The sequence below is a fragment of the Mixophyes fleayi genome, chromosome 3 (genome assembly GCF_038048845.1).
Source record: "Mixophyes fleayi isolate aMixFle1 chromosome 3, aMixFle1.hap1, whole genome shotgun sequence".
Taxonomy (NCBI): Eukaryota; Metazoa; Chordata; class Amphibia; order Anura; family Limnodynastidae; genus Mixophyes; species Mixophyes fleayi.
In genome coordinates, this window is record NC_134404.1 from 108,481,698 (window position 1) to 108,496,731 (window position 15,034).

A 15,034-nucleotide genomic window follows, 5' to 3' on the forward strand; every position below is an offset into this window, starting at 1 on the left:
GAGGTATCCGGGGAGTCAGTGGTCTGCGTTAGCAAGTTGTACCACTGCTATATGAGAGGATACTGGAACAGGTGACACAGGAAACAGGGATCAGTGGTCTGCCTCTAGCAAGTTGTACCACTGAATATATATGTGAGGAGGAGCACGGGGAGAGACTGCAATACAGGGGATACACGGGCACCTTAAACTTGATCCACAATAACATGCACAATATATTAATGACTGAACAGCACTGCAATAATAGAAAGTCACTTGAGGTAATCCGGCACAAGATAACACAGTCAATGATGGCAATAGTCTCAGCGGATAGTAAACTCCAGAGGAGAACAAACTCAGTCCAGCAAGATATGCAATACACCAGCACAGTCAATGAGAAGTATGCATACCGTGGTTCAGAAGCAGGCTGTCAGACAGGAGTGCAGAGATACCTGAACGGCTGGAGGCCGGCAGGATGCGAAGTCCCTGGAGGGGTGAAGCGGTAATCAAGTAGGTGCAGCGCACAGGTAGTTAGACCAGCAGGGGAACAAATACTCAGGAAGCAGTAGTATGTAGGACTGGACTCCTGGAGGACCCTGAAGAGTAGCGATGATCTAGCTGAGATGAAAACAGTGAGGCGCAGATCCGATGCAGACTGGCGAGTAGAGACCAGCGGGAACACGAAGAAGCACGGAGAGCGGGTCAGCTGTTGAAGGACGAGTAGAACTGAGAAGTAGCAGCAGCAGGACTCTGCAGATACACGGAGGTAGCGGATAGCAACCAGCAGGTGCAGCAATGATGAAACACGGGAGAGCAGAGCTGAGCTGGAACTGTTGAGCACGGAGAGTAGCGGATAGGAATCAGCTGTAGCAGTCTCGAGGAAACACGGGAGAGATGAGATGAGCTGAAGACTGAAGCGCACGGAGGCAGCGGATAGGAATCAGCCAAACAGTCACGATGAAACACAGGCGAGTTGAAGTAGATTGAAGACTGTAGTGCACGGAGGCAGCGGATAGGAATCAGCTAACAGTCACGATGATACCCAGGAGGGTTGAAGTGGTTAGGAAACCACAGGAGTAGAAGTGGTATGGAAACCACAGGGGTAGAAGTGGTATGGAAACCACAGGAATCAGCAGCGCTGAATACACGAGGAAACACAGGAACACCTTCAGAGGCTCATGGGGAATGAGACTCCAAGATCAGGCAATGTGGTATTGACCACAGGTGCTTAATATAGGGAGTGTTGCCTGATCTGCCAATTAAGTTAAAGGAACAGGTACTGAAGGGTTTGAAAGGGCTGCGCATGCGCAGACCCTCAGGATGGAGGACGACCACGGTTCCTAAATATACGGGAAGAAGCACTCACAGTCCGGTGAGTGACAGTACCCCCCTTTTAAAGGTGGGCACAGAACGCCTGGAACCGGGCTTGTCCGGATTTTTGGAATAAAACTTCTTAAGAAGAGCTGGGGCGTTGAGATCTTCAGCTTTGATCCATGAACGCTCCTCAGGACCAAAGCCCTTCCAATGAACGAGGAAACGGAGAACTCCTCGCGAAATTTTTGCGTCCAATACCTGAGTAATCTCGAAATCTTCCTCCTGATGAACTTGAACTGGCTGAGGTGCTGAAGGAGGAGTCGAGAAACGGTTGATGATGAGAGGTTTGAGCAAGGACACATGGAAGGCATTGAAAATACGAAGATTCTTAGGAAGTAGAAGTTTGACACAAACTGGATTTATTACTTGAATGATCCTATATGGACCAATAAAACGAGGAGCGAATTTCATAGATGGGACCTTCAAACGAATATTTTTGGTAGATAACCAGACACGATCTCCAATTTTTAGTGGTGGAATAGCCCGCCTCTTCTTATCTGCGAAAGACTTATATTTGTCAGATGTCTTCTTTAAACAGGTTTTGACCTGAGACCAGATGTTTTTGAAGGTCTGACAAACAGTCTCTACAGCAGGAACTTGGGTGGGAGGGAGGGCAGGAAATTCCGGAAAAGACGGATGGTGACCGTAAACCACAAAGAATGGAGTTTTGGACGATGACTCATGGTACATGTTGTTATGGGCGAATTCAGCCCAAGGAAGCAATTCTACCCAGTTGTCTTGATTGGCTGATGAGAACATCCTTATAAAGGTCTCGAGATCTTGATTGACCCGTTCAGTTTGTCCGTTTGATTGCGGATGGTAAGAAGATGAGAGTGCTAATCGTATGCCCAAGGTTTTACAAAGGGCCCGCCAGAATCTGGAAACGAATTGTACTCCCCTATCTGACACAATCTCAGACGGACATCCATGGATACGAAAGATTTCTTTAACGAAATGTTCAGCCAGAGTAGACGAGGAAGGCAAACCAGACAAAGGGACAAAATGAGCCATCTTCGAAAATCTGTCTACCACTACCCAAATAGTATTACAATTTTTACTAGCTGGCAGATCAGTAACAAAGTCCATACTAATATGGGTCCAGGGCTTGACCGGAATGGGTAGTGGTTGCAGCAACCCCGCTGGAGTTCTGCGGGAGGATTTGAACTGAGAACACAATTCACAGGAAGCAACAAACTCTTTGACGTCTCTCCTCATCGAGGGCCACCAGTAACTTTGAGAGAGAATCTCAAAGGTCTTGCGTTCACCAGCATGTCCAGAAAAACGAGAAGAATGGAACCACGAAAGGATTTTCCTCCTCAGAGTAGGAGGCACGAGGGTCTTCCCAAATGGTAGCACTTTGGTGGACGAAGCAGCCAGCGAGATACATTTGGGGTCTAATATAGAATGGTTGGAAACCTCTTCAACGTCAGAGGACGTCACAAAAGCTCGAGATAGAGCGTCAGCTTTCTTGTTCTTGGCAGCTGGTTTGAAGGTTATGATTAATTCGAAACGGGAAAAGAAAAGAGACCATCTTGCTTGACGAGGATTCAAGCATTGGGCAGACTGTAGATATGACAGGTTCTTATGATCTGTGAAAATCGTCACCGGATGATGAGCTCCTTCCAATAAGTATCTCCACTCCTCTAATGCAACTTTGATAGCCAGCAACTCCTTGTCCCCGATCGTGTAATTTTTCTCTGCAGGCAGGAGACCCCGAGAGTAAAAGGCACAAGGATGGAATTTTTGTTGGTCCGAGCGTTGGGAGAGAATGGCTCCTAAGCCCACATTAGAGGCATCTACTTCTAGGAAGAAGGGAAGTGTCACATCAGGCTGTCGAAGAATGGGAGCAGAGGAGAAGGACTCTTTAAGAATTTGAAAGGCTCTGAGGGCCTCGGATGACCATTGCTTAGTATTGGCCCCTTTACGAGTCAGGGCCACAATAGGAGATGCAATGGACGAGAAGTCTTGAATGAAGCGTCTATAGTAATTGGCGAAACCTAAAAAACGCTGGATAGCACGAAGAGTAGTTGGCTGGGGCCAATGTAATACAGCATTCACCTTGTCTGGATCCATCTTCAGGCCAACTCCGGAAACAATATACCCCAAAAATGGAATCTGGGGCAACTCGAATGAACATTTTTCTAGTTTACAGAATAATGAATTTTCCCGGAGTCTGGAAAGGACCTCTGCCACATGTTGGTGATGAGAAGGCAGGTCCTGTGAAAAGATCAATATGTCGTCCAGGTAGACAACGACACATACATATAATAAGTCCCGAAAGATCTCATTAACGAAGCCTTGGAAAACAGCAGGGGCATTGCACAACCCGAAAGGCATTACTAGATATTCATAATGCCCATCTCTGGTGTTGAACGCTGTCTTCCATTCGTCACCGGGACGGATTCTAATTAAATTATAGGCACCACGAAGATCCAACTTGGTGAAGATCCGAGCTCCCTTGATACGATCAAATAACTCAGTGATCAACGGAATGGGATACCGATTCTTAATAGTAATGGCATTGAGTCCACGAAAATCTATGCAGGGGCGTAGTGATCCATCCTTCTTTTTTACGAAGAAGAATCCGGCTCCAGCGGGAGAGGTGGAAGGTCGAATAAACCCTCGCTGGAGATTCTCCTGGATGTACTCAGATGTGGCTTGAGTTTCAGGTAACGAAAGTGGATAGACCCGACCCCTAGGAGGAGTCTTGCCAGGTAGAAGATCGATCGGACAATCCCAAGAACGATGAGGAGGAAGACGTTCAGACTGAGCTTTATCAAAAACATTGGCAAATGAAGCATACTGAGGAGGGAGTCCCGGTGAGGAAGATGAGATGGAAGATTGCTGTACTTTAAGAGGAAGGACTTGAGAAAGACAACGATGATGACATTCAGCTCCCCAAGACGTAACCTAAAGAGTGCGCCAGTCAATCTGGGGAGAATGACATTGAAGCCATGGAAGGCCTAAGACAATCGGACTTGTCGTAACTGGAAGAATTAAAAACGAGATCTCTTCATGGTGTAGCACACCAATCTGAAGTGTTACTGGAGACGTACTCTGAGTGATGAGACCATTGATGAGACGTGATCCATCTATAGCAGTCACAGTAATCGGTGTTTTCAAAGTAATCACTGGTAGGGACCATAGATTCACTAGGGATTTAGAAATGAAATTTCCTGCTGCTCCAGAATCAATCAGTGCCTGAGACTCAAAGGATTTGGTAGCAAAGCAAATCGTAACATCAAAAGCGCAGACTTTTAATTTCATAGAAGATGGAGAGGACTCCAGGGACCCTAACTTCACCTCTCCAGAACTAGTTAGGGCCTGGCATTTCCCGATTTCTTAGGGCAAGAACTGAGCATATGTGTGGAATCAGCACAATAGATACAAAGTCTATTCTTTACTCTTCGTTTCCTCTCTTCTAAAGATAATTTGGAACGTCCTATCTCCATGGGAATCACGGAAGGTGAAGCTGGACGAAACTGAGGGGTTGAGCGAAGAGGTGCTTTAACTGAAGTTGTTTTCTCAGATTCTCTTTCACGAAACCTCATGTCTACACGATGGCAAAGAGAGATCAAATCTTCTAGTGACGAAGGAAGCTCTTGGGTAGTCAGTGCATCTTTAATTTTATCGGAGAGCCCCTGCCAGAAGGCGGCAATTAACGCTTCAGTGTTCCACTGAAGTTCAGAGGCTAATATCCTAAATTGAATGACATACTGGCCTGCTGTATGAGAACCTTGACGTAAACGAAGAATGCTGGAAGCAGCGGAGGTCACACGACCTGGTTCATCGAACACACTTCGGAACATAGAAATGAATTTGGCACTATCTTGTAATACAGGATCGTTTCTCTCCCACAGAGGGGAGGCCCAAGCCAGAGCTTGTCCAGAAAACAATGAGATAAGATAGGCCACTCTGGAACGGTGGGTAGAAAAATTTTGAGGTTGGAGCTCAAAATGAACTGAGCATTGGTTAAGGAAACCCCTACAAGTTTTGGGGTCTCCATCGTACTTTGACGGAGTAGGCAGGTGAAGCGTGGGAGCTGTAGACACCTGGGATGGCACTGGGGAGACGGAGGAAAGCACAGGAGCTTCAACATTAGCTGTAACAGGCTGTCCAGATGGTCCTTGGGAGGCTATCGACTGGTAGCATTGAAGTAACAGCTGTTGGCGAGCATCCTGTTGCTCCACACGGGTGACCAGATGCTGCAGCATCTCTTTGGCTGTAGGTTCCGTATCTGGGTCTGTCATGGCCTGATCTTACTGTCACGGGCACTAGGAGTCTTTACCCAGGGATCACCAGGTGATAGGCTTACCAGAGCAGTATAGATGGTAATATGGTACTCTGGTAGCAGGGTGATCACGGAACAGGAAATAGTAGATGATAGAGATGCTCAGGAAAGTCTATGACTAGCAGCACTGGTAATATGGATGTAGTAATACACGAGGAACTGTATGGACAAAGGACACGTGAGGGTAGTCAGTGGTCTGCGGTAGCAAGTTGTACCACTGCTATAGTAAAGAGGAATGTCCAACAGAAACGAGGAGGTGATGAGAGTCAGCGGTCTGCGGATAGCAAGTTGTACCGCTGTCTGAGTGAAGGAATGAAATCCAAGTGGAGGTATCCGGGGAGTCAGTGGTCTGCGTTAGCAAGTTGTACCACTGCTATATGAGAGGATACTGGAACAGGTGACACAGGAAACAGGGATCAGTGGTCTGCCTCTAGCAAGTTGTACCACTGAATATATATGTGAGGAGGAGCACGGGGAGAGACTGCAATACAGGGGATACACGGGCACCTTAAACTTGATCCACAATAACATGCACAATATATTAATGACTGAACAGCACTGCAATAATAGAAAGTCACTTGAGGTAATCCGGCACAAGATAACACAGTCAATGATGGCAATAGTCTCAGCGGATAGTAAACTCCAGAGGAGAACAAACTCAGTCCAGCAAGATATGCAATACACCAGCACAGTCAATGAGAAGTATGCATACCGTGGTTCAGAAGCAGGCTGTCAGACAGGAGTGCAGAGATACCTGAACGGCTGGAGGCCGGCAGGATGCGAAGTCCCTGGAGGGGTGAAGCGGTAATCAAGTAGGTGCAGCGCACAGGTAGTTAGACCAGCAGGGGAACAAATACTCAGGAAGCAGTAGTATGTAGGACTGGACTCCTGGAGGACCCTGAAGAGTAGCGATGATCTAGCTGAGATGAAAACAGTGAGGCGCAGATCCGATGCAGACTGGCGAGTAGAGACCAGCGGGAACACGAAGAAGCACGGAGAGCGGGTCAGCTGTTGAAGGACGAGTAGAACTGAGAAGTAGCAGCAGCAGGACTCTGCAGATACACGGAGGTAGCGGATAGCAACCAGCAGGTGCAGCAATGATGAAACACGGGAGAGCAGAGCTGAGCTGGAACTGTTGAGCACGGAGAGTAGCGGATAGGAATCAGCTGTAGCAGTCTCGAGGAAACACGGGAGAGATGAGATGAGCTGAAGACTGTAGTGCACGGAGGCAGCGGATAGGAATCAGCTAACAGTCATGATGGCACACCGGTGAGTTGAAGTAGATTGAAGACTGTAGTGCACGGAGGCAGCGGATAGGAATCAGCTAACAGTCACGATGATACATAGCAGAGTTGAAGTGGCTTGAAGACTGTAGTGCACGGAGGCAGCGGATAGGAATCAGCTAACAGTCACGATGATACATAGCAGAGTTGAAGTGGCTTGAAGACTGTAGTGCACGGAGGCAGCGGATAGGAATCAGCTAACAGTCACGATGATACCCAGGAGGGTTGAAGTGGTTAGGAAACCACAGGAGTAGAAGTGGTATGGAAACCACAGGGGTAGAAGTGGTATGGAAACCACAGGAATCAGCAGCGCTGAATACACGAGGAAACACAGGAACACCTTCAGAGGCTCATGGGGAATGAGACTCCAAGATCAGGCAACGTGGTATTGACCACAGGTGCTTAATATAGGGAGTGTTGCCTGATCTGCCAATTAAGTTAAAGGAACAGGTACTGAAGGGTTTGAAAGGGCTGCGCATGCGCAGACCCTCAGGATGGAAGACGACCACGGTTCCTAAATATACGGGAAGAAGCACTCACAGTCCGGTGAGTGACAAGTATATTTTAATTGTTTTTTATATTAAAGTTTTTAAGATCCACATTGCATTTGCTGTTTTTTCGGAGGACAAATTTACACTACTGCATTGCTGTTTGTTGTATCTGGCATAATAAGCAGATTAACCAAATCAGTATTTCAAAATGCAAGAGAGATAAGCTATACCGTTACAAACAGTTCCTATTTGCATATATATGATGTCATAAATCTAATGCAAATAGATAATACTTTATTTATAGGGAGAGAGTCAATTTTATAAGGTTGAAGTACATAACGTTTAGGACAGAATCAAGACCATAATATTTTCTTCACCCGTTTATAAGATAGTTAGGTCTAGATTTGTCTAATATGATAGGAGTTATTAGTGTGATCATATTATGTCCCGTTTTACAAGACTATAAACTCCTTTTATGCAGAGAGTACCAAATTAGCTGCTATCTAATACCACTCCCTATTGATATGAGTATGGTGTCCCTCTCAAGGACTACAGAAAACAGATCCCTACGTGCTAACTGTAGCCACGCTCCCCTATAAACAAGTCTGTGGGGTTTGTGAGAGTTGTATAGTATCAAACCCCCTCTGATCTATTATAGCCCCATTAGAGCATATCTCCCTTGCTTATATAAATAGCGGCAGCATGAGTCACATATGCAAATAACACAGCGAGGCGAACGCCGACGCGCATTTCGCTTACTCGCTTTAACAAGGCAAGCCGAGGAGAGGATTTGGCATTTCTTTTATAGGACAAAGATATCACGTGATGAATACGTCACTATGGACCAATCAGGGCCTGTGTATATCGGAGGCCCGATTTTTTAAAAGGCAGTTTCGCTAGCCAATTAAGGTTAGGGGACAGAGGAACCACCCCTTAGACCTGTGTTTTCTATGGCTTGTACTCGTTATTTACACATACATAATACACAGGGGAATCAGAAATATAGCTTAGATAGAGATATCTCGGCTGTTATTATCTATAGGGGAAAAAAACGGGAGAAGGAAGAAGGGAGAACCACAATGAATTACAGGCTTATTTTATCAATCATACCTATATTTACATACAGTGCTATCGCTATAATTAGGACTTCCATTGTTATTAGTGAACACAAATTAACTGTGATGATGTTACATTTCCAAAAAGGTAAGTGTAAACCAGTAAATAAATAACAGAATTACCTGTAAATAAATATATTCTGTGATAACATCTCGTGCCTCATTATTACTGACATCTATCTGTTATGATATATAAAACTGTGATACATTATAAAAAGAAAATGTGAATAATCAAAAAAGTTTTGAGGAAGGTGTATGGATTTAACTAATAAATAACTGTGTTAAGAGATGTTGCATTTAGCAGCATCATTTAAGTAAAGAAAGACATACATCATAAAATAGATGTATGATGGAGTGAAGTATAATTGATTCCATTGGGTCACCATACCTAATATATCCATGTATAATGTTATAAAACGGTATGAATCTATTATATTACAAAATAATAGAATATTTGGCCTGTTTATTCCATTTAGATGAATGCCATATAGTTTGTTTTATCATTAAGGCCATATGGTTCAAGACTATTCATTAAGAAAATAAGTCTGGATTCTCTCTTCAATAATTCCTGCTGTAAATTACCACCCCTAATCCCCAAAGATACTTGTTCCATAATAAAAGCCTGAAGTGTATCCGGATTATTTTCATGGAATGATAGAAAATGTTTGGCCACCGTAGTAAGGGTTTTGAATCTATCCCTATCTTTTGGGGCATTTTTTATGTTATTGACATGCTCCAATAGACGTCTTTTAAAAGGTCTTGTCGTCATGCCTATATATTTAAGATCACAAGGGCATGTCAAACAATAAATTACCCCAATAGAATTACAGTTGACAAATTGTTCAATTTTCCAGATTTTTGAATACCTGTCCATATATTCTTGTTTCTGGATAATATATTTACAGGCTTTGCATCTGCCACATTTGTAGAAACCTACCGTAGAATTTCCTAATTTCTTAATTACTTTATGATTCGTGTCTGCCTCCTCTCTATCCTCCTCTCTGTCCCTGTTTTGTCTTATGCTGAATTGTTTTTGTATATCATGCGATTTTTGTGTTAATTGCGTACAAGCATTTATTATGTTACTTATTTGTACCCATTGTTCTTATATGTATGAAATTTTTGTAATTCTGATTTTCTCACCTTCTATGTATGGCACTGCAGAAGCCTTGTGGTGTCTTATAAATAAATGATAATAATAATGATAATAGTAATTACTTTTGTTAAATGTGATATCACAATGTACCATTTATTTTTATATATCAAAAATTACATTTTAGCAATGCTGAACATAAATAGCTTCCATTGACTTGACTTTACCTGGAATTGTGAGCCTCAGAAATTAAAATCAGCAGTACTGAGTTCCATTTTTTAAAATAGCCAACGAGAGAAAGGCAGAAAGTATCTGCACTTTGAGGTGAGTGATGCTTCTGCATTGTTATGCATGAATTCTCCCTGTCTACACTTTGTTTGAAATGTAAAAACAAATTAATTTAATGGAACACTGTCGTTCACATTTGAATACCAACAGCTTCATCTGCTGTTGTGTAGGGAACCTTCAGAGCACATTCTGTATACACACAGGTGGGGCGAGAAAGACCATGTTCTATATGTATACAATATATAGTATTTAGCAACTTAATGCACATATCTGGAATGGCCTTGGTAGAAAATAATTCCGTCTGGCACCAGGAAACCTTGTACCTAAAAACATAAAGAACTGTTGTAGGGCTCAGCAGGTCAAATAAATAACAAGAAGATAGAGCCAGGTACTTTTAAATAAAAAGATAAATATCTTTGTAATATTGTTCATTGTAAATGCTGTTTAGATGAATTAGAAGGAGGGAAGTCAACAAATATATATCTAGATTAATATTTAATATATATCAGCATTTTCTAGTACTGGTAAACCTTTTTTTAAACTATTACTATGCACTAAACAAAGACAAGTAGGATGTATTAAAGCGCTATGGAATTTGCACTATATAAATAAATGATTATGATGTATGAACTTTTTATAATATATTGGTGCATTTTTTGGGCATACCTATCACTTGCCATCACGCCTCTTCTCACATCATTGCACTTCTCCTGTTACATGCAAGCCCCCCTAACATACCACATGAATGGACAGGTCATTGTCTCCTATAAGACTAGCTCATTCATCTTCAGAAATACTCTCAGCTGATCTAAGCATACTAAAGATCTGCTAGAGGATGCGCCATGTTTACCCACTTCGCAAAAGGGTATACATAACCAAACTGGTTGAAGCCTGGTAACAAAACAGTGTTCAGACCCTTGCAAACTCTCCTTAAGTAACTTCTGACTCAGAATAGTTCATAATATTTGTTGTAACAAAATTATCAGCATATCTCCAAGGCTTCATATAAAATATTAACAGGTGACAATGGCATTTTTATTGCTTAATGAAAACAGTTCTATACATAATAAACAGATTTAAAATTATAAATACTGAATTCAAACACTACTTGATCTCTATTCAATACAATGTGCCTCTATTAGTCAATTTCAACATTTGAGTCTTGCATGTCTGTGGTTTTCAGTTTCCATCCCTCATTTTGCATTCTTTCCTTCCTTCTAGCCTAGTAACACATTTGTTCCTTCTCTTAATGCTGTTGTATGCGTTAAACAGCCATATACTACATTTAGAAGAAAGAGATTTAGAGATGTCTGTTGTTTGAAACTGCAGTCAACAGCTTATAATAGCAGAATTGATTTTTTCCAAGGTATTGGCTGTTCTGCAGATGAGCATTGCAATTGTGCTAGATCAATCATTTCCTTAGTATTGCATTTCTCACCCATCAAAAAGCGCCATCTATTTGTTTTGCTTATAATGCGATTTTTAAAGCATGCATGCAGTTTTGGACAACAGTCAAAGTGTTTCTTACACAAGTAGCTATATTTCTATTTGCTGATTGGATCTACACTACCTGCCACTCTCAAATTATTTCTTTTAAAATTATTTATTTTGAACGTACCCTAATATTTTTATGCAAATTGTTCAACTTTAAAAATGTTATTGTTCTTTTTTTTATTTTTTATATTTAAAGTTCCAACATATTCTGCAGGGTGGTGCAATGGGGAAACAAAAAGAAAGATACATCGACTAAAATACTGGTCACAATCTTGAGACAAGCTGTGTGAAGATCCTGCCCACAAGAGCTTATAATCAAATATACTTTCTGGGTACACTTTAACATCATTGGTCAGGTGCTTCTTTAAAGAGACAATGCAATGTGAGTGGACACTGTACCTGACACCAAAAACTGCCTAATCAGAATTCTGATGCCAGATAGGTTGTGTGTACTTACGTGATTATAGGAGTTTATAGCAAGTTTGATTTATATCCTTTTGTTATCAATGAAATGCAAATAAATAAAAAAAATTATATTTTGCTGCAATAAATATATGTGACAATTTCTACTGTTACTATTCACATAGAAAAAGGGTTTCCAGCAGCTTTAAGGGTAAATCCTTTTAAAAAGTAATTTTCTTCTTCCAAAAGACTTTAAAGTTCATTATAATTGGAATTTTGAGCTGAGTATGGTTTAGTACTATAGTCAGTAGTCGAATTGGGGTGATATTTGTTGGTATTGCCATACCGCCACCTTCTCCTACTGCCTTCATTGTAAAACTCAAATTCCATTCACTTCAATTTTTCATACCACCACTTCTAAATTTCCACTTCGACCCCTGACTATAGTGTGCTATGACATAAAGCAGAGGAGAGCCAGGTTCTACTATTTCACATCACGGTCAGCCCTGAATATGGTAGATAGGTGTAAGAACTTACCTGTCCCACGCTCCGGCTCCCGATCGTGGCACATGTTTTTTTTTACATCAGGAACGGCTCCCTGCGTTCATGTGACTCTGGGCGGGGAATTTGAAATTCCCTGCACTATATAAGACCCGTTCTGAAACCCTGCCTATGTCAGAACAACAGGTTGCTAACCTCTGCTTCTGGCTCCCGCTGTGCTTCTACTGGTTACTCCGCTCCTTGTGTATTTCTCCTGGCTTGTCTGACTATGATTCTTGCTTAACCCTTCTACCATGCTAATAGTGTATCCGACCCAGCTTGTTCCTTGACTATGACTCCTGGCTTACCCCAAGTACTGCACTGTCTCTGTGTACCAGACCCAGCTTGTTCACTGACCACGATTCCTGGATTATTCTTTATATTGCGTACCTCTGTGTGTATCCGACCCAGAATGTTATATTGACCTAGCCTCCTGTACCTCCCTGTGTTTATACTACCTGAGTATTAAAACCGTCTCCTCTCCTGACCTCTCACTGGGAGATGCCTGATAGCGGTATATCTTTGGTATATTCGCTATTATCTTTGTGGATCATATGGGATGCAGTGTTGTTTCTGCAGTCCGGATTACCTCCTCCATGTATTCAGTTGCATCTATGCATCTACCCTCTATCACATCAGCGGGCTAACTTAAGGACTGTGACCTGCGGGTTCTTGGCAGCAAAATAAATCCTGCCTTGCAGTTGTTCTTGGTGAAGGCCAGGGGTCCGTTAGACTCCGCCCCTTGGAAGGCCTGCACTAATCCTGATTGATAGTTGCCCTCAGTGACTGTAACAATAGGTAAGGATGTGGGCACACGTAATTGTATAATAATAATAATAATAATGTAAAAACTATGGAGCAGGGAGAATATTTTTTTAACGGATGTTGTCCAGTAAATTCTAATAAAAGCATAAGGAGAACAGACACAGCAAGGAATAATGCAGTGAACTGTTGTTATATGCAAAAATGAAACAGGAAAAGAGTAAAAAATCACTGAAAAAAAAGTACTACATAACTTTTTCTGCCCATTAGAAATGCTATAATATTAAAATGCACGCAAAATATTTGCCCTCAAAGAGTTGGATAGGTGGACACAATAACAACTAAAACCACCCTTTAAAAACAACTCAACAAAGACAGTTATTATCCTGAAGGGAGATTCTTATTCATCTCCAAGACAGCCAGATTGGGTGCCTATTACTACATGTATCATACATGTTTGCCTAGAATGTATTCTGAAAATAAAAGTCCAAATAAATAATTATAAAAATTCTTTTTTTCAGATGTCAATGTCCCTTTAAATATATTGTAGTTGTCCTCAAGAGTTATTCAAACGAATTATTTCCCAGTGTGCTTTTAAATCACCTTCTGACAATTATTATTTCAGGATGTTTGATTGAGCGTTTATTCTGTGAAAAGCAAAACCCCACAGGAGAGCTGTAGTCTTCATTATCTTATTTAATTAAGTGTCTGTAAAAGGTTAATTCTACATCATACTTTTTGACTAGCTTAATTGATATAGCATTCTGTTTTGTTTTGAATCATGTAAATTTATTAGTGAAACGTATAAATATAACCTTTTTGATGTTGCATTTTGCTGTTTATGTCATGTTATGGCATTTACACTAACGTGGTGAAAGAGTGTTTTGTAAGTTGTAATACTTCCATTCGTCATTGCTTAAGAGGCATTTTTAGCACGTCTAGACAATTATCTATAAAACAAATTAACTCCTTTAATTGATAGCAATATGTTTATAACTCTTATAAAAACACTGCTTACATTAAATCAATAAGGACAAAAAAACCTTACTACTTTAGTAACCAAGCTGATTTTTAATGAGAATGTGTAAAAGCACTGAGGTCTCGCTACTCAATGGTTTTGTACTTGTCCATGTGGATGGTGTGCTGAGTGCACATTAAGGTACATGCCTACTATTCATTCTCTGGACTCTGAAATGCATCTGCAAACTTGAAGTGCAGAGAAGCACTCAGCAATTTCCAGAGATGCAAATGTCACATGAAAGTTCAACCTTCTACTCCTTTACAACCACTCTTTCCATTTTTTCTTCTAAATACTGCTCAGAATCACTTTATTTATGGCATAAACTATTATCATGCTGTACATAGAGCAAGGGACAACAGTAGAGTGTAATAGTGCACGGCATACAGGCATAACAAAGTGCAATAAGTACAAAAACTACTCAGCAGAGAACAGGTGCAAAGGCAAAGAGGTAAGAGAGACTACAGTGCACACAAGTAGTGGGAGGGGAGGGTCGTAGGTGGGTTGTGAAGAAAGGAGGCTGAACATGAGCCCACAAGTGTGGGTACCACTAGCAGGATTGGGCAATAGTGGAGATGGAGAGGCAAGAGAGAAGAGGAGAGACAGCAGCAGGAGTCGAGTGATGAAAAGGAGAAAAGAGGGGGGAGCCAGGGGTAGCAAACAGGAGAAAGAGGATATGAGGATGGAGGGCCCTGCTCAAGGGAGCTTACAATCTATTATAGACAGTGAGGTGACACTGCGATATATATCTCTTTTCTGTGTGTAAAGCTTTTTATGCGTTGCTCTGGAATGTTCTACTCTGCCACGCTGCACCACAGGTGTTTTTTTTAATACCATTAAAAATCTAAGATAAAACCTGAAAACCGTGAGCTCTGGCAAAATTCAAATCTTGTTTTAAAAGAAATCT